Raw genomic sequence first — 22,830 nt, forward strand, 5'->3', positions numbered from 1 at the left:
AGAAAGAGAGAGAGAGAGAGAATCTTTACCTATAAATAATGCGATTAACTTCTCTCCCAACAGCTTCTGATAAGTTCTCACAAACTGGAGAAGCCCCCGAGCCAGAGCTCAAACACAGCCCTCCCCGAGACCTTCACACACTCACCCACTCACTCACTCACTCACACAATAAAGCAGCTTTATTTTCCCTTCTCCCCCCCCCAACACCCCCCAACACCCCCCACCCCGGTTAGCAACTTGACTAACTAGTCAGTGCGCCTCGTCTCACCATCTTGTGGTTGTAGTGAAGTTGGTCAGAATAGACTGGAGTGAGTTATCTCTCTTTCTCTGTGTGTGTGTCTGTGTGTGTGTGTGTCTGTGTGTGTGTGTGTCTCTGTGTGTGTGTGTGTCTCTGTGTGTGTCTCTGTGTGTGTATGTGTGTGTGTCTCTGTGTGTGTGTCTCTCTGTGTGTGTGTGTCTCTGTGTGTGTGTCTCTGTGTGTGTATGTGTGTGTGTGTCTCTGTGTGTGTGTCTCTGTGTGTCTGTGTGTGTGTGTCTGTGTGTCTCTGTGTGTGTGTGTGTCTCTGTGTGTGTATGTGTGTGTGTCTCTGTGTGTGTGTGTCTCTGTGTGTGTGTCTCTGTGTGTGTATGTGTGTGTGTGTCTCTGTGTGTGTGTCTCTGTGTGTTTGTGTGTGTGTGTCTGTGTGTCTCTGTGTGTGTGTGTGTCTCTGTGTGTGTGTGTCTGTGTGTGTGTGTGTCTCTGTGTGTCTGTGTGTGTGTCTGTGTGTGTGTGTGTCTGTGTGTGTGTGTGTGCTGCCAGGTGTTAAGCACTCTTAGAATAAAGATGTCTTTCTGCACAGCTACCAAACACACCGAGTGAAAAGTCACCCACACTCACTGACTGCAAACCGAGTATTATTAGTGGTAATAATCCTACCCTATTGCATCCTCGACGTGTATCCATCTAACTCACTAACTAACTAACTAACTAACTAACGTCCTCCCGACACGAAAGGCGCTCTATAAATGGAATCTTGTTGTTGTTGTAACTAACTAACTAACTAACTAACAAACTAACTAACTAACTAACTAACTAACTAACTAACTAACTAACGTGCACTGGATAAAATGCACCTTTCAAACAAAAGTCCAATCTTTTTGAAAGGTTCAATGTTTTAAGAACGACCAGGACTGTCACATCTCACTTCACTGGAATACTTTCTGCTGGAGCACAGTTGCTTCCCTTCCACAATTCTCTCAAACGTCTTTTTTTTTAAAAAAAACTGATGAACTTCAACGTCTTTTAAACAGATCTGTGGCCCACACAGCCTGGGATCGTTTTGCACGTTTTTTTTTCTTTTCTTTTTGGTCCATCCCTGTGGATAGACCCAGGCTCCAAACCAAGTACAAGGTGTTCACAAAGTCCTGTTACCCCTCTCTTGTTTTCTCACAAAGAATTTTTATTTTTCCGTGTAACAATGTCCTGGTCGCTCCATCCATGTTATGGAAGATGTCGCACTCAACATGGCAATGGATCATTATCCACCATGAAAATGATGGCACTCACTCACACACTGATTCTCTGGAGTCCTGTAGCTCAGTGGTTAGAGCACTCGCTTTGCAAACGAGAGACCTGAGTTCAATTCCAGGGAGAGGGCGAAACCTTGGGCAAGTTTCCTTACTCCACACAGAGCCTAATAATAATCCCTCCAAAACCAAAAACAATAATAAATTGGTCATTTTCAATCTACGACTGTTTGTGGGACACTGTGTGCGCAATTGGCGGCCGCGTTCGCCCACAAATATGCAGTCAATTCACTTTACACTTTATATTCTGTGAAGCGCTTTTAGATGTCTAGAAGATGTGAAAAGCGCTATATCAAATGCAAGGATTATTATTATTATGTCTAAATATAGTTAAACACTTATACTGAATAGGATAAAGTACTTCTAAAGACACATATCATCAGTCTTCCACATGTTTCAGGTGTAGGTCAGTGCACTGTCGAAAAAAAAACTTGGCGGTAACAGGACTTTGTGAACACCTTGTCCTGAAAGTTGCACTTATTTATAGCATACTTTCCAAATGTGCAAATTCTCATAATAAATCTTACATTTTGACACCGTTTCACCATCATTGTAAAGCTCACGTAGTATGAGCATTTCACTTTTTACAAATGTTCAGCATTGCAAATCCAAATATGTTAATAAAATACATTTGCAATTTGGGATAATAATAATAATAATAATAAGGCTTGCATTTGCAGGCGAAACATCTTGGATGCTTGATTTTTTAAAAAAGAAACTCAGTGGAAACTAGATGTTGTGGATCGGAGTGCGGTAGGAGCGTGGCTGTCAGGAATTTCTGAATTCCAAGTCAGAAAACACTGCTCACAAACGGAGTGACCACAGTCCTCTATTTTGCAGAATGAAGTGCGACCGGAGGGTTTCAATTCAGATGCAGTTTTGAACGAGATGTTAAGCCGGGGTTGTGTTTCCCTGTTGAAGTCAATGTGACCTTTGAGTTGATACAGTGCTTTAACATTTCGAAACGTCTCCAAACACTTCACGCAGCAAGTTACTATGAAGTGTAAATTTCATAGTAACTTTATTTTGCGTGTTTCACCGACAAAATATACAGTCAATTCACTGTGAAACGCTTTGAGACGTCTCTACGACTTGACAGGGCACTATATCAAATGCAAGGATTATTATTAATTATTATTATTGTTATACAGGGCAAATGCAGCACCGAATGTGTACCAGTAACCCCCCACAAATAGCAATGGTACGATCAACCAATTTTTTTTTTTTTAGGGGGTGCGGAGGTGAGGGGATTACAATGAAAGATGAATATTGGCCAGGACAAAATGTTGGGAGAACTCGTAGTCTTCCTCGAAATAATGCTGCAGGATCTTTAATCTCCACCTGAACAGGCAGACAGGAACCCGGTTTAACGTCTCATTCAGGTTGTGTCAGAATCAAAGCTCCAGCTGTCATGCTTGGATCTCCGACTAGTCAGTCCATTGGTGAGTGGCATCTTCTGGCTTGCAAATCAGAAATTGCCGGCAGCACTTCTCCCCCACCACCCGCCCCCCACCCCCACACCACCAGCGCTCAGATCACATGACACCAGGAGCTTCTCTGACTTTTCCTTTAAAAAGGTTTGCGGATCCCAAATCAAAAAAAAAGACAACCACACACCGGAACAACGTTTTGTTTCCTGAAAAATCCCAAACGCGACCAGTTCCTGTGAGATTTATCTCGGCAAGAAATCATCCGAGGAGGAGAAAAATAAATACAATGTGCTCATCCTCAACTGGTCTATTACCTTGCAGCAATTCACTAACAGGATACTGCCATCTACAATGGTTAGGAACAAGGACCCCAGCATGAGCAATGAGATGAGGAGAAGTTTCCTTTTAAACTGGTAATATCCTTTAGTTCGCTTAACAATTGCCTCTGCTAATGAAATGAAGGGAAGGGGGCAGAAGAGAGAGAGGAGCGGGGACAGTCAAACAGAAAGTCAGAGTGAGAGAAAGCAAGAAACAGAGATAGAGGAGAGAACAATCAATCAGACGGACAGATTGACAGACGGAGACTTGTATCCCAGTTGGCCCCCCTAAGTGTCATCACTGTTCCACCGCTATGTTCCCGAACGCACTCAGACTTGTCACACTGTTGCAGCTAACATGTTTCGCAGGCATGTCTAATTGGGGTCAGAGTACTAAACTGGGATGGCAGGGGTAACGCCGAGCTGAATAATTTATGATGGTTGGGGAGAAATTCACAAGGTATTTTTCTGGTGTCATTCAAACCGCCAGGTTTGAAACCAAACCTGCCACACAAGGAAAAAAAATCTAAAAACTTGACAACTTTTCACATCCGATGCCACCGGGCTGATGGGCTTTAACAGTTCCCTCGCGGTTGGATTCACATTAAAGAGGAATTTATTGGACGCTGGGTCGATCTTAAAAAATAATCCCACAAAAGGTTGGCATTGCCCTTTTAAATCCAGGCTCTGACCCCTTTAAACTTCGTTTAAAATGGCCATATCCCTTTTCAAAAGGAACCTTGTCAACTTCAGCTTCTATCAAACAGCTCTGTTGGTTGCTGTTCTCGTTGTGGTGGTGAAGTTCTCTTTGTTACCACCCCGATATACAGAGACACAGAAGCTGACAAATGCTTTGTTACGTCTCAATTTGCAAAAATGACTGTGAAATAATTCTTCAGGCATTCCGCTGAAGCTTCACATCCACATTTAATTACAGAGAGGCCATCTCATTCGGGGTTGGACTTAAATTGACACTGTAAACTCATTCAAATTGGTTCTGACATCGAAACGGTGGCTGACACTCGCATTTTGCCCACTGTGGGTGGGAACGCTCAATGGATCATCCACCTTATTGTCTGAATCTTCAGGATTTACCTAGGCGTTCAAGCATGAATCATGCCAGACTGATAAAACCATAAGAATAATACTCCCTGCATTTGATATAGCACCTTATCATGTCATCGAGATGTCTCAAAGCGCTTCACAGAATATACTATAAAGTGGATTGACTGTGTATTTTGTGGATGAAAACCCACAGCCAGTTGCGCACACCAATGTCCTATAGACATATATCTTTAACATCCACCTGAACAGGTGGACGGCACCTCGGTTTCAAGTCTCATCCGAAGGATGGCACCTCCAAAAATGCAGCACACTCTCAGCATCTCATTGGAGTGTCAGCCAAGACTATGTGATTCCAAGTCCTGATGTGGGGCTTGAACCCACAATCTTCTGACTGAAAGACAAGAGTGCTATCACTGAGCCAGGCTGACACACCTAGTTCACCCATCATCCATAGATAACATGATTAGCAACTTAAACCACAGAGACCAGAGTATCTGACCCACCCCGACAATAGGTATTGGGTACACACTGTGTAAACAGTAGAGAACGCTCCGATCCACACTCCGTCCACCCGAGGTGAAGTTCAATATTAAAGCATTATTTTTGGGCAAATAGACTCCTGTTTACAATGATACAAGAACTGATCCACTGATCCTGATGGATATTTGGATACAAAACAAAACCATTTTTTATATAAGGTAGTAATGCGGAACAGACCCTCACATGCTGGAAATTGGGGGTGAGATAATACAAAATTACAGTTGTATAGCGCCTTTCACGTCGGGAAGACATCCCAATGTAATAAGAGAGTGGGAGGGGGTCTCTTTCATGCACGGTGCAAAATTAATATCTATGACTACAGTCAGATTCCACATCCAATAGACACAATTTTTCTTTGTGATTGCCTAATTAATATTGCACCTTCGCCTTCGTTGGAAACAAAATCAAAATTTGAAATGCAAACACAAGGGACAACAAACTGTACATCTATGCCCTGAATGTGCTCTTGCAAAAAGAAGTTGGTGACAAGAGGAATTAATCTTCACAATTTTTTTGGGGGGGCGGGGGGGGGGCATTGGGGGGAGTGTTCAATAGCAATGTTGAAGTTATGCATGATTGTGAGAGGAATTTTATGTTTTTATTGCATATTAATTCTTGCCTATTTGCTTCAAAACATTAAAAACACATGTTCTGGCAATGTGCAGGATTGACGATATCACTCTATGTGCTGATCGGGACGATGGATAAACTTACTTCAACAATTTCAAAAGTCAAAGTAAACCCACAGTCTAAAAAAACATTCATTTCACCAATTCCATTTGAATATGTTGTTGCCCTTTTAAATTTTTCCGACTAAGCCACATTAAAGTAAAAATGCTCTAGCGCCAAACAGTTGCGTTTGTGGTCCCACAGATAAATATGGCTGAGTTTCGTATCAATCGGTTTAGCTCTTCTGCACCGATTAGTTCTGTGTGAAGCATCTCCCCTGACCTTACAGTCTATTGTAAGTTCACTTCTGTCCCTGGTGACAAATGTGTTAAAAGATGATTAACCCATCTCTGAGCATAAACCTGGAAAACTGCACTATTCCCACTGTACTGTTCTCTACATTTTTGCTTCAGCCAAATAAACCAAGATACAGTACTTTACAGTGCAGGTATCTGTATGTTTGACCCCTCTACTTGCTTATAGCTGTAGGATTGAACAGGGCAAAGCTATATTGCTCACATGTACTAAGAACAATTTACATTTATGCCCTTCACATAAGATCAGGTCCAGATTGCTTCACAGGGACGTGTCGGATGCCAAGCAAGGGAGGGGGGGGGAGGCAACTGCAGGCACGTTCAAAGAGGTGTCTTTTAAAGTGGGATTTAAAGACCGAAAGAGAGGGGATGAGATGGAGCATGCGATGGAGTGATGGAGTTCTGAAGGGTGAGGGCAGAGTTGCTTGAAGGTCCGGACGTTGATAGTGGGGCAGAGGTGGTGGGGGAAGCCTGAGTTAGCCGAGAGGAGGAATGGGCTAGGAGATAATCAGAGACAGAGCGGTGCGGGGGATTGAGGGGATTTACAGGCGAGAGTGAGGACCTGAAAGACGATCTGTCAGAAGGCAGGGAGCGAGGGGAGCCTGGCAAGGTCCGAGGCAAGGGGCACGTAGAGTTTGGTGGGGCGAGGAATCGGGCAACAAGATTAGAATGAGCTGGAGCTTGTGGAGGGTGGAACCAATGAGGCACCAACGAGGCGGGCATTTGAGAAGTCAAGGCAGAAGACAACAAACAAGTGCGTAATCAGAGAATCCTCCACGTGCACACTGAGTACATACAAAGTACACACTAAGTACATATTAAGTACATGTAGACTTCTGAATAACTTCAATGCTGGAAATAGTTGATTCTTTTCTAACATTAGAAACTTAACAGTAGCTCACTATTGCTGCAGCACGCCTGAGTAACTATCAAGGGAAAGCCCCACCGACCACCTTCACCGGACACCCAGGGATGGGCAGTAAATGCCAGCTCTGTGTCCCTCACACTCCGAGAATTATTAATAAATATAAATCTTTCATAAACCTATTATAAATCTAACAGCCCTTGCATTTTTATAGCATTTATGATGTCAAAACATCCCAAAGCACTTCACAAGTCCTGTCATTGCTGTTAAGCAGTGACTGGGTATTTGTAGACCAAAACAAACAAATGGCTATTCACTTCATGGCTGTTTGTGGGATGCTGCTCTTCGCTGCTGTATTCAACAGCAACAACAACAGCTTGGATTCATATAGCGCCCTTCACGCCGGACGGCATCTCAGAGCGCTTCACAGTAACGGATCCCAGGGCCGATTTGGGGGAGGGGGAGGAAGGTGGCCAAAGGCGCGGTCGAAAAGAAAGGTCTTCAGCAGAGACCTGAAAATAGGAAGAGAGGGGGCGAGGCGAAGGGAGTGAGGAAGGGAATTCCAGAGCCTTGGAGCATAGTGGTTGAAGGCACAGCCGCCAAGGGTGGAGCGGAGAACTTGGGGGACAAGGAGGAGACCAGACCCGGAGGAACGAAGGCAACGGGTACTGTTTTGAGGAGAGGGGAGGTCAGAGAGGTAGAGGGGTGCGGAGGAGTGGAGGGATTTGAAGACAAGGGTTAGGATCTTGAAATCGATCCTCTCTGGGATAGGCAGCCAGTGCAGTCTGGCAAGGACTGGGGTAATCGGGGAGTTTGGTGCGGGTGAGAATGCGGGCAGCAGAGTTTTGAATAATCTGGATTTTATGGATGGCAGTGGAGGGGAAACCAGCGAGGAGGGAGGGCATTTGAATAGTCCAGTCGAGAAGTGACAAAGGCATGGACCAGGGTTTCAACGGCTTTCGGAGAGAGGTATTGGCGGAGACGGGCAATGCGTCAGAGGTGGAAGAAAGCGGTGCTGGTGAGCGACCGGATGTGGGGGAGGAAGGATAATTGGGGGTCGAACCTGACGCCTAGGTTGCATACGGGTTCGGAGAGTTTTAGGGGGAGGTCGGGTAGGTGGAGGAGGTGAGAACTGTGAAATTTTAGATGTTGACGAGAGCCAAAGAGTATGGCTTCCGTCTTGTCAACGTTCAGCTGAAGGAAATTTGCGCTCATCCAACCCCTGAGGTCTGACAGGCAGGCTGACAGAACATCAGGGGACTACAGGTCGCAAAGAGAGGTGGAAAAATAGAGTTGGGTGTCGTCCGCATACATGTGGAAACGTACCCCATGTCTGCGGATGACATCCCCAAGAGAGAGCACGTAGATCAGGAAGAGGAGGGGGCCAAGGATGGATCCTTGGGGTACCCCGCAGGTAACTGGGTGAGAGCGAGAGGAAAAGCCGTTTGTACAGATGTTCTGCTGACGGTTTGTGAGGTAGGACTCGAACCAGGCGAGTGCGGTCCCACTGAGGTGGATGACGGAGGAAAGGCGGTGGAGGAGGATGGTGTGATCGACTGTGTCGAACGCGGCGGAGAGGTCCAGGAGGACAAGGAGGCAGAGGGAGCCCTGGTCACAGATAGAGAGGATGTCGTTTGTGACTTTCACAAGCGCAGTCTCTGTACTGTGGGCAGGGAGGAAACCGGACTGGAAGGGTTCGAAGGAGTGGGAGGAGAGGTGTGCGCGGAGTTGTTTGGCAACAACGCATTCTAGGACCTTTGTGAGGAAGGGCAGGTTAGAAATAGGGCGGTCGTGGCTGGGGCTTGAGGGATCTAGGGAAGGTTTTTTGAGGAGGGGGGTGATGACAGCAGTTTTGAGGGGGCAGGGACTGATCCGGAGGAGAGGGACTGGTTGATGACGTCAGCCAGTAGTGGGCAGAGGAAGGGGAGCTAGGTGACCAGCAAGTTGGTGGGGAGGGGGTCGAGGCAGCAGGTGGTGGGTTTCATGGAGGTGATGGTGGGTGAGAGGGAGGAGGGAGAGATTGGAAGGAAGGAATGTAGGATGGGGGTGGTGGTCGGAGCAGATGATGGGGAGGGTTCACCTACAATTACACGGTAACCACATTTTATAGTGTGAAATCCTGTGAAGTGGCTTGAGACATCTTGACAACGTAGAAAGATGCTGTATGGAAAGTGAAGCTTATTACAAACAGTGCGACTGGTGTAAAGCCAAAGATGACAGGGAAGTGAGACCACCTCCTCTGTAGTGGTGGGTCTGACTTTGACCCAAACTAACGAACGAGCTGCAGTTACAGCGCTGCTTCTCAGAGGTGTGAGCTCTGCAGTGCAGTCAAACCATCAGTGACAGCCTCAGACCCACGTCCGGGAGACACAGACCCCGTGCCAGGGGGATTTCAGGAATCAGAGTGAACTGCTGCTCAGTTTGTAACGAATAACAACAACAGCAACAATGAATCTCATTTATATACAGCCTTTCACGTCGGAAGGATGTTCCCAAGGCGCTGGACAGTTAGGGGTTTGCAACCAAACTGAGGGATGGATTCAAGAGGATTGTAGTGTCGGGTGAGTGAGGGTGGGAGGGTGGCTGAAGGTATGGTCAAAGAGGAAGGGTTGAGACGGGTCTTGAGGGAGGCGAGGGAGGTGTCAAGGCAGCGGGATTTGGGGACGGAGTTTCAGAGGGTGGGGGAGCAGAAAAGCTGAAAGCCCAACCTCCAGTGATGGGGCAGGCAGGACGGGGGACATGGAACAGGTCAGTGCCCGCCAAACAGTCACTGGGGCAGGGAATCCTCCCAATCAGCTCCTGTTAAGCCAAAGCCCTAATGGGTAAGGTGGTCCTAGTTGGACAAGCAGCGGGAAAGATTGCCGGACAGTGCTATTGATGGCAAGATGGGTTTCTGCATGTTTCAGATATCCAACGGACCAAAAACAGAGATAAAAAAGGGGGGCTAGTGAGGTGAGTCAATTGTAAAGGGACGGACACAAGGAACTCAAGTCAACAACAATAACAACAAGATTCCATTTATAGAGCGCCTTTCACGTTGGGAGGACGTCCCAAGGCGCTGTACAGTTGGGTCAGGACCCGAGCAGGGGGGAAATGGTCAGGGTGAGCGGAGGGAAGGGAGGGAGCGAGGAGGGGGTAGAGAGTCGAGAGGGGAGCTGAAGGCACTGTTGAAGAGAAAGGTCTTGAGACCGGCCTTGAAGGAGGAAAGGGAGGAAGCAAGGCGAAGGCACTGGGGGATGGAGTTCCAGAGCCTAGGGGCTGAGAGGCTGAAGGGCGGAGGCTAATGCCTGCAGAGTGGAGGGAGCGGACAGTTTGGTGAAGTTTTAATAAGTTGCAGAGGTAGGGAGGGAAGTCAGAGAGTGGGAGAGCAAGTTGCCCAGTAAATCAGGCAGGATTGCGGGTCCTGAGCAGGGGGTGGGGGAGAGAGAGAAGAGAAGGCTGACACCTTAACAATCCATTAAAATAATGTCAAATTTGCAGGGGCTGTTCATAAATTGTCCATCAAGCTGATAATAATTGCAGGAAGTAAGACATTGCTTAACAGAAATTTTCACTTAAGTGGAGTTAATTGTACTTTTAAACTCCTGCATAATTGGACGGAAATTATAGCTGATCTGATGATTCGGTGAAGAGTGACGAACGCCACTCCTATAAGAAGCCATCCATTCCCCATCAAGCTTTCAGCCTTCGTCTGGAAGAAGTGGCTTGTTATAGGAAGGCAATGCCGTGATCCAGCCCTGAAACTGATCCACTGGGACCAGACCATTTCATCGCAGTAAAGAGAGAAACTTGGCTACCTTTTGGAGTCCTGTAGCTCAGTAGTCAGAGCACATGCCTCGCAAGTGAGAGCACCTGGGTTCGATTCCCAGCAGGTTGAAATGTTGTGCAAGTTTCCTGCTTTGTACCTTCAGCTCACCCTGAAAGATTCAGTTGTGGTAGAAGTGGAACAAGCCATACAACAAACTATGTTCCACAATTATACTCACACAAGACTGACGTAAACACTCTCGTTCGTCCTCACCTTTAAAGCCCTCCATGGTCTTGCTCTTGCCTCCCTACCTCTGCAACCTATTAAAACTTCACCAAACTGTCCGCTCCCTCCACTCTGCAGGCATTAGCCCCCGCCCTGTCTGTTCCACCATCGGCGGTCAGGCCTTCAGCCTTTCTGCCACTAGAACTTCATCCGCCTCGCCCCACTCCCTTGCCTCCTTCGAAGCCCATCTCAAGACTTTCCTTTTCGGATGTGCCTTCGGTCAACTTCCTCTTCCACTCTCCTTGCTCTCCAGCCCTCTCTGATCCCAACCTGCAGGTCCAGTGCAAACCCCTCACTATTCAGTGCCTTGAGACGTGATCCCGATGTAAAATGCGCAGTATAAATACAATTTGTGTTGTTGTTGCTTGTGGTTAATGCAGCCTTCCTTCTCTGCAAACAAGCTGTTGGCCTGTGTGTATAATCCCTTATTTGGGGATAGAAGGGCTCCAAAGCTCAGAGATTCTCATTGCAGAAGGAGGAAATCGGCACATAGGTCTGTGCAGTGCTAACTCCCTACACTGGAGAGATTCCCTCTAATCCCACATCCCTCGAGAATCACAGCAACTGAATGAGACTATGGCACTATTTAAAGGATTTTTTTTTAATTATTTACCTATGGCGGCTACCGTGAATAGGTTTGGGAGCCTTCTGATTGTCTCAGCTCCTGAAACATTCATGAACAGTCAAATCTTAGATCAGGAGAAACCGTGTATAACAGTGGATATTGCCAGCAATGCACCGACATGGGAAGCATAACTGATCACTAATAATATAATAATCCCAGCACCTAATCACGCCATTGAGACAGCTCAAAGCACTCACATGATTTTACTGTAAATAATAATAATAATAATAATCCTTGCATTTGATATAGCGCTTTTCACGTCGGGAGGACGTCCCAAAGCGCTTCACAGAACACACTGTAAAGTGAATTGATTGTATATTTGTGGGCGAACGCGGCAGCCAATTGCGCACAGCAATGTCCCACAAACAGTCGTAGATTGAAAATGACCAATTTTATTATTGTTTATTTTTGGGGGGGGGATTATTATTAGGCTCTGTGTGGAGTAAGGAAACTTGCCCAAGGTTTCGCCCTCTGCCTGGAATTGAACTCAGGTCTCTCGCTTGTAAAGTGAGTGCTCTAACCACTGAGTAAAAGGGTGTGACTATGTTTTGCAGGTGAACACAGCAGCTTATTTGTGCACAGCAATGTCTCAAACAGCCAAGGAGTTAATGACCAATTTTATGCCAGGACTCCAGGAGAAACTCTTCTCTTTTCAACCGGTGCCAAAGGATCTTTAATGTCCACCTGAACAGGCAGACTGGACCTCAGTTTAATGTTTCATTCAAAGTACAGAACCTCCAACAATGCAATGCCCCCGCCCCACCCTACTGCTTTGGGGTGTCAGCACATTGCTGTAACCAGGGGGGCTGCAGTAATGTACTAAATATCTCATCAAGTTCTTAAAGTGGAGTCCTGTAGCTCAGTGGTTAGAGCACTCGCTTTGCAAGTGAGAGACCTGAGTTCAATTCCAGGCAGAGGGCGAAACCTTGGGCAAGTTTCCTTACTCCACACAGAGCCTAATAATAACCCCTCCAAAACCAAACAATAATAAATTGGTCATTTTCAATCAATGACTGTTTGTGGGACATTGCTGTGCGCAATTGGCTGCCGCGTTCGCCCACAAATATACAGTCAATTCACTTTAAAGTGTGTTCTGTGAAGCGCTTTGGGACGTCTCCCGACGTGAAAAGCGCTATATCAAATGCAAGGATTATTATTATTATTATTAAAGTGTATGCCAAACAAATCTTTATTCACTCCCTATGTTTAATTGCCATTTTCTTTGTTTCTTGTTTCTTAAAGCAGATCTCCACATTTTCTCATGAACTTACTCTTAAGAATGTGCAGAATTTGGGAAAATTCTCCAATTCAGCCTTAATCTAAGAAGTGCAGAAAATTAAGAACAATTTAAGAATTTTCAAGGTTCACGCACGGTCTTACATTTGAAGAAAATGGCCTTGCGGCTAAGACCATGCAAAATGTTGTGCCTCAGGCTTTTCTTTGAAGATTTCTTCAGTCGCTGTATGTGCTGGGACTATTCTCGAGTTATTGCACTAGATTAGTTTTAATTATCTTTAATAGTAAAGAACTAATTCTTATTGCGTTGCCAAGCACTTCACACAAAAAGAGCTACGTACAATGAGGTGCAGAAATCTACACAGGCAAGCGTGGCATCTAAATTACGGTAAGGGTTTGGTCAGTTTTGGTGAATTTGGATCAAGGAGGTATATTAGCCAGGACATCGAGGGAACTGCCTTCTCTTAGTGACATGGGATCTTTAACGTACAACCTGAATCAACAAACCCTAACCCTCAGTTTGATTACCTCCCCTCTGAAGGAAGTCACCTGCAACAATTCAGTTCTGCATTGAAGTGTTGACCTTGACTGTTATCTCAAGTACTGGTGTGGGGCTCAAACCCACAACCTGGGTCCAAGAGATGAGATTTGGAGCGACTGAATCAAGCTGACACTATCTACGTCACTGAGGAAATCTCATGTGTAAAGAAATCACTGTCACATGTGTGAAACATCAACCAGCCAAGCACCAGAGAGAGAGAGAGAGAGCAAACATGGGTTTATGAGTGATTCTCCAGAGTCTGGCCAATGAGAGGCACAGTGAGTGTAGGCCAAGTACTTCATAATATTAATAATAATATTTGCCTTTCACATTGGGAGGATATCTCAAAGTGTTGCATATGATATATTGTAAAATGTAGCGACTGTATATTTTATGGATGAATGGGGCAGCTGATTTGCACATAGGAATGTCCCGTAAATAGCCATGAAATGAGTGACTAATGATCAATTTTATCCTGGAGACTGTTGACCACGACACCAGGAGAAATTCCCCTCTCTTTTCGAATAGTGCCACAGGCTCTTTAACATCCACCTTTAACGAGCAGGGAGGCACCTTGGTTTTACAGCACCCCAGTGTCAGCATAAGTGAGATCTAAGTCCCGATGTGGGACCTGAACCCACAACCTTCTGACTCAGAGGTACCGATGCTGCCAACTGAGCCAGGCTGACACACAAGAAGGAAGTAACCAAGAGGACGAACAGAAAAGGAACACTTCCACCAGTTGCCTGAAGATGAGTTCCGTAGAAACTTGCAGTGTAGACTGTCAGTCTCAGAGTGCTAGCGGAAGTAAGGGAGATGAAACAATTCATAAATCGTAAAAATGACAGCTTTGGAGGAGACCACTTGGCCCAATGGAGGCTATGCCAGAGAAAACTACTGTTCTGACCTGGAATGGTGTAGCATTCACCCAACTGAGCCAACGCTGTTTATTATATGTTTAGTCAATCAAACAATGGTTTTCAGGGCAATGCTTAAAAGGCAAGCTGATAGAAACCAGTTTCAGCAACTTGTCTTTGAATGGATACAGATTGTTTTAAAGGAATGCTATCTTCAGTAAGGAGTCTGAAAAACTTTTTTTGTTAATAAATAAATAATACTTATATTTGACTTAGCACCTTCCACATCGGGAGGACGTCTTATAGTGCTTTGCAGGATTTACTGTAAAGTGCAGTGCAGTGACTTTTTTTAGGCAAATGCGGCAGCCAATTTGCGCGCAGCAATCTGCCACCAACAGCCGTGAAGTGAATGAACAATTTAATTTGGGGCATAGTTGGCCGGGACAGTGGTAGAAAAGCTTCTTGAATTCTGCCGTGGGATCTTTAACGTCCACCTGAATAGGCAGACAGGACCGACGTTTAACTTCTCAACTGAAGAACCGTAACTCTGACAATGTAGCATACCCTCAGCACTGCCTTTAAGTATCAGCCTAGAGATGTGAGTTCCTTATTGGGTTAGGCTGTATCCATACAAGATTAATTAGTTAGAAAAGGCAGAAGAATCTCACGATACAAGTACAGATGAAAAAGGCCTTTCAGCCCATTCAATCTCATGTTTCCATAACACCCCACTGTCCTCCCACTACAGCATGAAGCTATCTTTTAAATAAGTCCAGCATTCTGAGTCTTCCCTGATGTGCCGCCACGAGACAATGAATTCTGATCCCCTCTTAAGATCTTTTTACGTGAATCTTTTCACGTGAATCTTTTCACGTGATAATAATTCCTCAAAACGCAATGTTATTCAATTGAGTCTGGATAGAGCACAGAATCTGGGGAGGTGTTGATTAGTGAGATCTTTATCTCCTGTTAAACACAGATGTTACTCACTTGTCTGAGTTTGGGTGTTTCGGTCGTTGAAAACGGTTATCAGTTCCCCCCGTGTTTCGCTCCACCCAGCACTGAGCCTGTTCTAGTCATGGAAAAGCTTCATCGTAGACCTAAATCATGGGGAAAAAAGCATAGCCCAGTTAATATCAACACTGTCTCAATCATACTAAGTCCTGTGCACATGGATTCCTGTAGCGTAGTAGTTAGCGCGCTCACTCTCAAGCAAGAGGACCCGGGTTCGATTCCCAGGCAGGGCGAAGCCTTATGCAAGTTTCCTTACTCCACAGGCCTCTGTTGACCTAGCAGCAAGTAGGACCAGGTTGTAAGTCGATTGGCAGATCGCTTTCTGGGGATAATAATTCCTCAAAAAATAATTTGGTCACTCAATCCATGATTGTTTGTGGGACAATGCTATGCGCAATTGGATGCTGCGTTTCGCCCATAAAACACACAGCCAGTCCACTCTACAGTATATTCTGTGAAGTGCCTTTGAGGCGTCTCAACGTATATAAAGCGTCATATCAAATTCAAGGATGATTATTATTGTTAAGAACGCAGCTTGAAATACCTACGACAGTGGTAGACAGACAAGATGCATCATTGAGACATTCAAGCCAGGAACAAACTTTGCTCTTCAATTTCAATTTTAAATGATTTTCACAGCCTCAGTCACCACCATTCTCACCGCAAACTGACTGCCATTCGCACACGCACACACGCGCACACACACAGTGTCTGACTCCCAGTGACAACTGTCCTTTTAGCCCGATCAGAATGAACAACAACATGCGGGGTAGCGACCCAGAGTGCTTGAGATAAAGAAATCCAAGACCTTGTCGCACTTGCAATTGGATGCTGCGTTTTAGCCATAAAACACACAGTCAATCCACTTTACTAAATATTCTGTGAAGCGGTTCGCCACATCTCAACGACGTAATGAGTCGCTATTATCAATGGAATGGAATTGATATTAATGATGATAATAATCCATGCACTTGACATAGTGCATAATCACGTCACAACCTCTGAAAACACGTCGCAGGATTTCACTATAAAGTGCAGTAACTTGAGTATTTAAAGGCAGGAAAACTCCCTTCTCTTTTCGAATAGTGCCATAGGATCTTTAACTTCCCCCTAAAAACAGTCAGATGGGACATCGGTTTAACATCTCATCCGAAGGACGGCACCACTGAGCACTGTTTAGACTATGTGAGTTCAAGTCATACGTACAGGTGCATTACAATCACATCCTCTCTCGAAATTCATCCCTTTCACATGCATCTCATTCGGCTGGGAACATGCTACAACCTTCCTACCAGAGGTGCTGAACAGAAACCCCAGGCTGTTTGCTTTCCAAAACACTTCTCTCTGTCTCTCTCTCTCTCTCTGCACGAGGTAGGAGCCTGGTATCCACTCCCACGTGACTTAAAAGTTCCTTGAAGCTTCTGCCACCTCGAAATATTGTTTTGCTTCAAAAGGAAATCGTTTTAAAATGCCTGCCTCCTGTTTTCTGTTTTGTCACTGCTGGTGACTAATTGTTTATTTTCCACTGACACATGCTTATTTGACACAATTTGGGACATAATGGCTGTGAAGAACAAGCATCCTTGTTGAAGGCATTCCTCACGCTGTGAAACGGGTCTCCTGCAGCTACGAGCCCTTACAGTGATGCTACACCGGGGGTCCTCACAGCCCAAACAATGGCCCCACGTGTCTGACCGAAATGCAAGACGTTACTGATCGGAGCCCCATGTGGGGATGAGCGTGGACTGAGCAGAACAGTGATGGGATCAGGGAAACACTGTCACCTGTGATTGACAGTCAGCCTTTACAGAGCTACTCAGAGCAGAGAGCGAGCACGGCTCCTGAACAAATTCTTTCTATGATAGAAAAAGCAGAGTCTGGTCGGAGCGGACCTCTTTAATTGCTGACTGCTCACTGAGTTTCTTCCATGTAAACCAGAGGGGAATCATGGCCTCGTTCAGCTTCAAGGAAAGGAAGATGAGATCAGACATTGTCGATTGACAGACGCATTCCTGAAACTTCCTGAAATTGCGCTTAAACAACTCTAAACCTATATCCTCTTTTTCTACTGTCTCGCTGCATCCTGAAGTTATAAACCCCTCCCAAAAAAATGTGGTCACTCAATCCGCAGCGACACCGTTGTGCATAATTGGCAGCCACGTTTCACCCACAAAATACACAGTCAATCCGCATGGCAATATATTCTATGAAGCGCTTTGAGACGTCTCAATGATGTGATAAGGCTCTACATCAAATGCAAGGATTATTATTAATATTATTATTATAAATATTGATCGCCTTTAAACGTACTTTTAAAAACAATTCCAAAACTTTCTCCTGAAAAGAACATGACACACCCCAGGTCCCTGCTCCCACACATTTTGGGGGTGTCCGTGGAGCGCGGCGGTAATTAACACACCGCGGTGCCGAACCCATGTTTGATGGGCAAGTGCGCAAGCTTCTGCCGTGGGGATAATTAAGGATGTGTTGCGTTGGTATTCCTGATGCTGAATATTCTATATTCTGTAAAGTGGCTCCACCACTGTCAAGCCTTCTGGAACGCTACCCTGTTTGAAGGGCACTAAATAAATGCAAGTTGCTGTTGTTGCTGTTGTTGCTCTTATTGTTTGTAGCATTTCGGAGGATTTGACAAATTTCTCCAACCGCTTTGAAGCCAGTTTCCTGTAAGTTTCATTTAAGGATAAAAGGAAACCGAAGTCAAAGTTAAGAGATGCTGAATTCAACAACTTGCCATTTTTCTGGGTGCTCCAAAATGTTACACAACTCATTGAGACCCAGGTGGATTTTCTCCTCTAATATCTTTTCTTTCTTTCTCTCTCTTTGTGTGTCATCTTCATTATAATTGCTATTAACATCCTCAAGATCGTTCTTTAAAAGACCACGTTAACGCACTTGGCCTCCTGCTCGTCTCTCACACCCTCCACCGCACTATCGGAGGTCGCGCTTTCAGCCACTTTGCCCCGAAATTCTGGAACACTCTCCCTCAATCCCTTCGCCTTGCCCCTTCTCTCCCCTTTTTCAAGTTCCGCCCAAAAACCTTCCTCTTCGACCGTGCTTACGGCTACTGTTCCCCCCCTCCACCACCACCCGGCTCGGAGTCAGGCTCAGCCACCGGGTGGAGGGCGCTATATGAATGCAAATTGTTCTTGGTGTTATGTTGGAGAAAATCCAAGTTTGAACTCAGATGGGGACTTATGTTGCAGTAACACAAAACACTGCTCAACTCAACAGAATATCATTCAATCAATCACTTCCTTTTAAGATCTCCTGTGAACCTTGAATTATTTTGTTCATTCAGTGCTTATTGTTGGGAAACCAGACAGCTGCAACACACCTTCTTCTGCACTTGGAAAGTTCGGCAATAGAAAGGAATTTCTTCCCTTCTCTACCTCCTCTCCGAACAATGTAGACTGCACCGTCCACACCCCCGACCAATGAGTTCTTCAGGTGTGAACTAGAAAATGTTCCTGTGTGGGAGATAATAATAATAATAATCCTTGCATTTGATATAGCGCTTTTCATGTTTTCTAGACATCTCAAAACACTTCACAGAATATACTGTAAAGTGAATTTTTACTGTATATTTGCGGACGAAACACAGCAGCCAATTGTGCACAACAGTGTCCCACAAACAGTCGTGGATTGAAGTGACCAAGTTTATTGTTTTAGTTTTGGTTTTTCTTGAGGGATTATTATTAGGCGTGTGGAGTAAGGAAACTTGCCCAAGGTTTCGCCCTGCCGGGAATCGAACCCAGGTCTTTCGCTTGCAAAGCAAGTGCTCTAACCACTGAGCTACAGGACTCCGAGATTGAGGTGGGTGGCAACCTAATCCTGTCCCCACTGGGCAGTCAGACACAGGGCTGTCCTGCAGGAACTTCTTAACATTCTCCACCAATTTTCTCCCTTTCGTCCCCGCTTCTTAAATGCGTGGCTCTCTTTTCCCTTCCACCTGGGTTCAGTTCCACCTGTACTGACCAGGGTTTCTGCCAGCGGGCTTGGGGCTGGGGGCTTGCTGCATTGTCGGAGGTGCTGTCCTTGGCATGAAACGTTAAATTGAGATCCAGTTTCCGTATTCGTGTGGACGTTAAACACTACTTGAAAAGAGAAGAGTGTCTCGCAGAATCCTGGCCAACAATCCCCCAAATAAAATTGGTCACTCACTTTGTGGCTTCATGATTGTTGACTGCTTAAGTGACTGGGACACGAGTGTGCCCAAACTGGCTGTTTGCCTACAAATACACATTTGCTAATCTTCACGGTAAAATCCTGCAAAGAATTTTGAGATGTCTCGAAGTTGAGATTAGGCACAAAATCAAATACTGATTTATTGTCATACCCACATGACACCCAGCACCTGCTCCCTCGACCCCATCCCTACCCCTCTCCTTAACTCTCAGCTCCACCTCCTTGCTCCTCTACTTACAGACATCATAAATCTCTCCCTGTCCACTGGTACCATTCTCACGCCTTTAGAAACGGCCGTCATCACTCCTATCCTTAAAAAACCCTCCCTGGATTCACCTCTACTCTCAAACTACCGCTTCATCTCCAACCTTTCTTTCCTCTCCAAGGTCCTGGAACGAGTTGTTGCTTCCCAGCTTCGCTCCTTCCTCGCCCACCACTCCCTTCACGAACCCCTCCAATCTGTCAGACATCAAGTCCTGGATGAGAGCTAACTTTCTACAGTTGAACATCAACAAGACCGAGGCTCTCCTGATTGCCTCCCGTCAGCGGCTCCTCACCTCAGGCACTGTCAGCATCACCCTCCATGGTTGCACACTCCACCTTACTAAGCCAGCCCGGGACCTTAGCGTCTTGTTTGACCCTCAACTATCCTTTCTACCCCACATCCGTGCCATGACCCGCTCTGCCTTCCCCCATCTCTGCAACGTCGCCCGGCTCCGCCACTGTCTCATACCTCAGACCGTCGAAACCCTCATACACACATTCATAATATCGAAGCTTCACTGTGCAAACTCTCTGCTTGTCGGCCTCTCCAACTCCTCCCTCCACAGGCTGCAGATTATCCTGTACTCTGCAGCTCATGTCCTCTCCCGCACCAGGCTCTGTGACCCTATCATCCCCATCCTCGCCCAACTCCACTGGCTTCCCTTACATCACACAGAGGATACAGTATAAGATCCTGGTCCTCACCTTTAAACCCCTCCATGGTCTCGCTCCCCCGACCTCTGTGACTTCCTAACCCCCTACCATCTGCCTGCTTCCTCCGCTCAGAAGGCTCCGGCCTGCTTCATGTCCCCCGCCTCGCTCGCCCCATTATTGGCGGGCGGGCCTTCTACCACTCTGCCCCTACCCTCTGGAACTCCATCCCGCAGTCCCTCCGCCTCGCCTCCTCCCTTGCCTCCTTCAATACCCATGTCAAGACCCTCCTCTTCAACCGTGCTTTCGATCACCCTGCTTCCCCCCTTGCCCTTCACCCTCCCCAATCCCAAACCCCAGTTTGGGTCCAAAACACTGACTGTCCAACGCCTTGGAACGTCCTCCCGACATGAAAGGCGCTTTACAAATGTAATTTTGTTGTTATTATTATTCACATACAAAGCTTTGATATCGAATTTTGTCGTTCAAATATTGAGAACTGAGCCTCACTTGACATCCACACACAAAGCATGTTCCTTTGTTGGCTGCTGATTAGAAGCAAACAGGTCCCTGGCTGGTTTTCTCCCTCCCCTAAGATCGGTTCCTGAAACCAACTGTATTGCACCCAGCAATAGGGATCAAACCTGGAGCCTTCCCAGTCTGCCCGGCTCAGCTGCTCACTGAATACGCCCTGCAGAGGAGGCACCCAGTCATGGAGCCTGAATTGGAAATCACCTGCAACGAGGAGACCACATGCTGAGGCAATCGGATTTTGCAAATCTCAAGTCGTTTTCTGCGGCAACAAAAGAAACCCTACTGAGGCATGTTCCAAGCTGATAAATGTAATCGCCCTGCCCTGACTGCATACCCACCCAATAAACAACTGTCGTGTAATAAAAGGACAGTGTTAAAAAGAAAGCACTTTCACTTCTGATCAGCCATCATTGTCTTTTATCCAAATAAAACGGGACTTCGGAGGGCATTTAGTAGAAAGAAGGAATCACCAGAACTGATAAAAAATTAATTCCTTGGGAGGGGAGGGAATACTGAATTTAGACAGATTATATTATACCCGTAAAGTCTTACTCATACATACGGCAGGGCAAAACTTTAGGCAAGTTTTCTTACTCCGCACGCCTCTGTTTACCGAGCAGTAAGTAGGAACCCAGTTGTTAATCAATTGGCGGATCACTTTCCAGGGGTAGTAATCCATTTCAATAATATATAAATAATAATAATTTCGTCATTCAATCCACGACTGTTTGTGAGGCACTGGTAGTGCGCAATTGGCTGCCATGTTTCAACCACAAAATATCCAGTCAATTTGTTTTACAGTATATTCGATGAAGCGCTTTGAGACGTCTCAACAACGTGATAAGGCGCTATATCAAATTCAAAGATTATTATTATTATAGACAGGAAAGATTAAAAAAAGACCCTTCAAATCCACATCTAGGAGAATTTCCCCCAATCTACCCTCCCTCACAATATTCAGCCATGCATTGCTCCCAGTATTGGTGACTCAGAGAGGGGAAAATAACATTGTGTAACAAAAAATACAGCCAGTATGGGGAAAAAAAGATTTAATTGGAAAATTCTTCCACAAATTCTAGTCAGTCAAGCAAAGTTCATCTGCACTTTATAATTCATCCATTTCTCCCATCTTACACCAATGTAAAATTATGAACAGACAGACAGACAGACAGACAATGCTTGGATTAGATACAACGCCTTTCACATTGGGAGGCCATCTCCAAGCCCTTCATAGGAAATACTGTAGCATTGCTAGGTGAACGCTGCAGCCTATTTGCACTCAGCGACGTCACACAAACAGCTATGGAATGAATGATCAATTTTATTTGGTTTTATTATTGGTTTTATTTTATTATTGGCCAGGAAACCAGGAGAGAGAAACTCCCTTCTCCTTTGGAATAGTGCAGTCTAAGGTGCCGTCCTTTGGAGGAGATGTTAAACTGAGGTCCCGTCTGCCTGTTCAGGTGGACATTAAAGATCCTAGGGCACTGCTCAAAAAGAGAAGTGAATTGTTTTCTCCCGATATCCTGACCAACAATCCCCCAAATAAAATCCATGGCTGTTTTGAGGTACATAGGTTTGCACAAATTGCCTGCTGTGTTTGCCTTCAAATACGCAGTCATGTACTTTACAGCATATCCTATGAAGCTCTTTGAGACTCGCTGAAGTGATAAGGTGCTTTACGAGCCACCTTCCTTTGCAGTACAGTCTTTGGGCCCAAGCAGCGCTTGAAATTTTCAACTATGCGCAAAGAAAGGAAGCTCATATGACCTTGCAGGAAGCAATAAAGCTGTAAGTAATCCACACTCACAAGAATCTCCCCTTGACTCACTTTTTTTTCAAAAAAGAAACTCAATTCGTTTTCATATTTTATTTGAAATGCGTGCATTGCGTTTCGCCCACAAAATATACAAATTCACTTTACAGTATATTCTGTGCAGCGCTGTCAGACGTCTAGAAGATGTGATAAGGCGCTATATCAAATGCAAGTACTATTATTATCGCACCGGTTGTAGGAACGGTTCACACGTTAGGGTTGGATGAAGCGGGTAAAGAGTTCCTAGTTTTGTCTGCTCATGAGGAAGTTCTGCTCATTCCCCTGTC

The 22,830-nt window shown here is 45.6% G+C and overlaps 1 protein-coding gene across 1 annotated transcript in view; it reads right to left on the bottom strand.

The window, feature by feature from the left end:
- LOC103177480 (BCL6 corepressor like 1) overlaps positions 1–18,520 on the bottom strand; it is an 82,656-nt gene extending 64,136 nt beyond the window's left edge. The window contains exons 1-2 of the mRNA XM_007891703.2: positions 18,428–18,520; positions 15,049–15,158 (exon numbers count right to left, since the gene is read on the bottom strand). The gene's annotated coding sequence lies outside the window, so the exon portion shown is untranslated. The remainder of the gene's footprint in view (positions 1–15,048; positions 15,159–18,427) is intronic.
- Between the last annotated feature and the right edge of the window lie 4,310 nt (positions 18,521–22,830).

This window comes from Callorhinchus milii, unplaced genomic scaffold (assembly GCF_018977255.1).
Source record: "Callorhinchus milii isolate IMCB2004 unplaced genomic scaffold, IMCB_Cmil_1.0 Scaffold15, whole genome shotgun sequence".
Classification (NCBI taxonomy): domain Eukaryota; kingdom Metazoa; phylum Chordata; class Chondrichthyes; order Chimaeriformes; family Callorhinchidae; genus Callorhinchus; species Callorhinchus milii.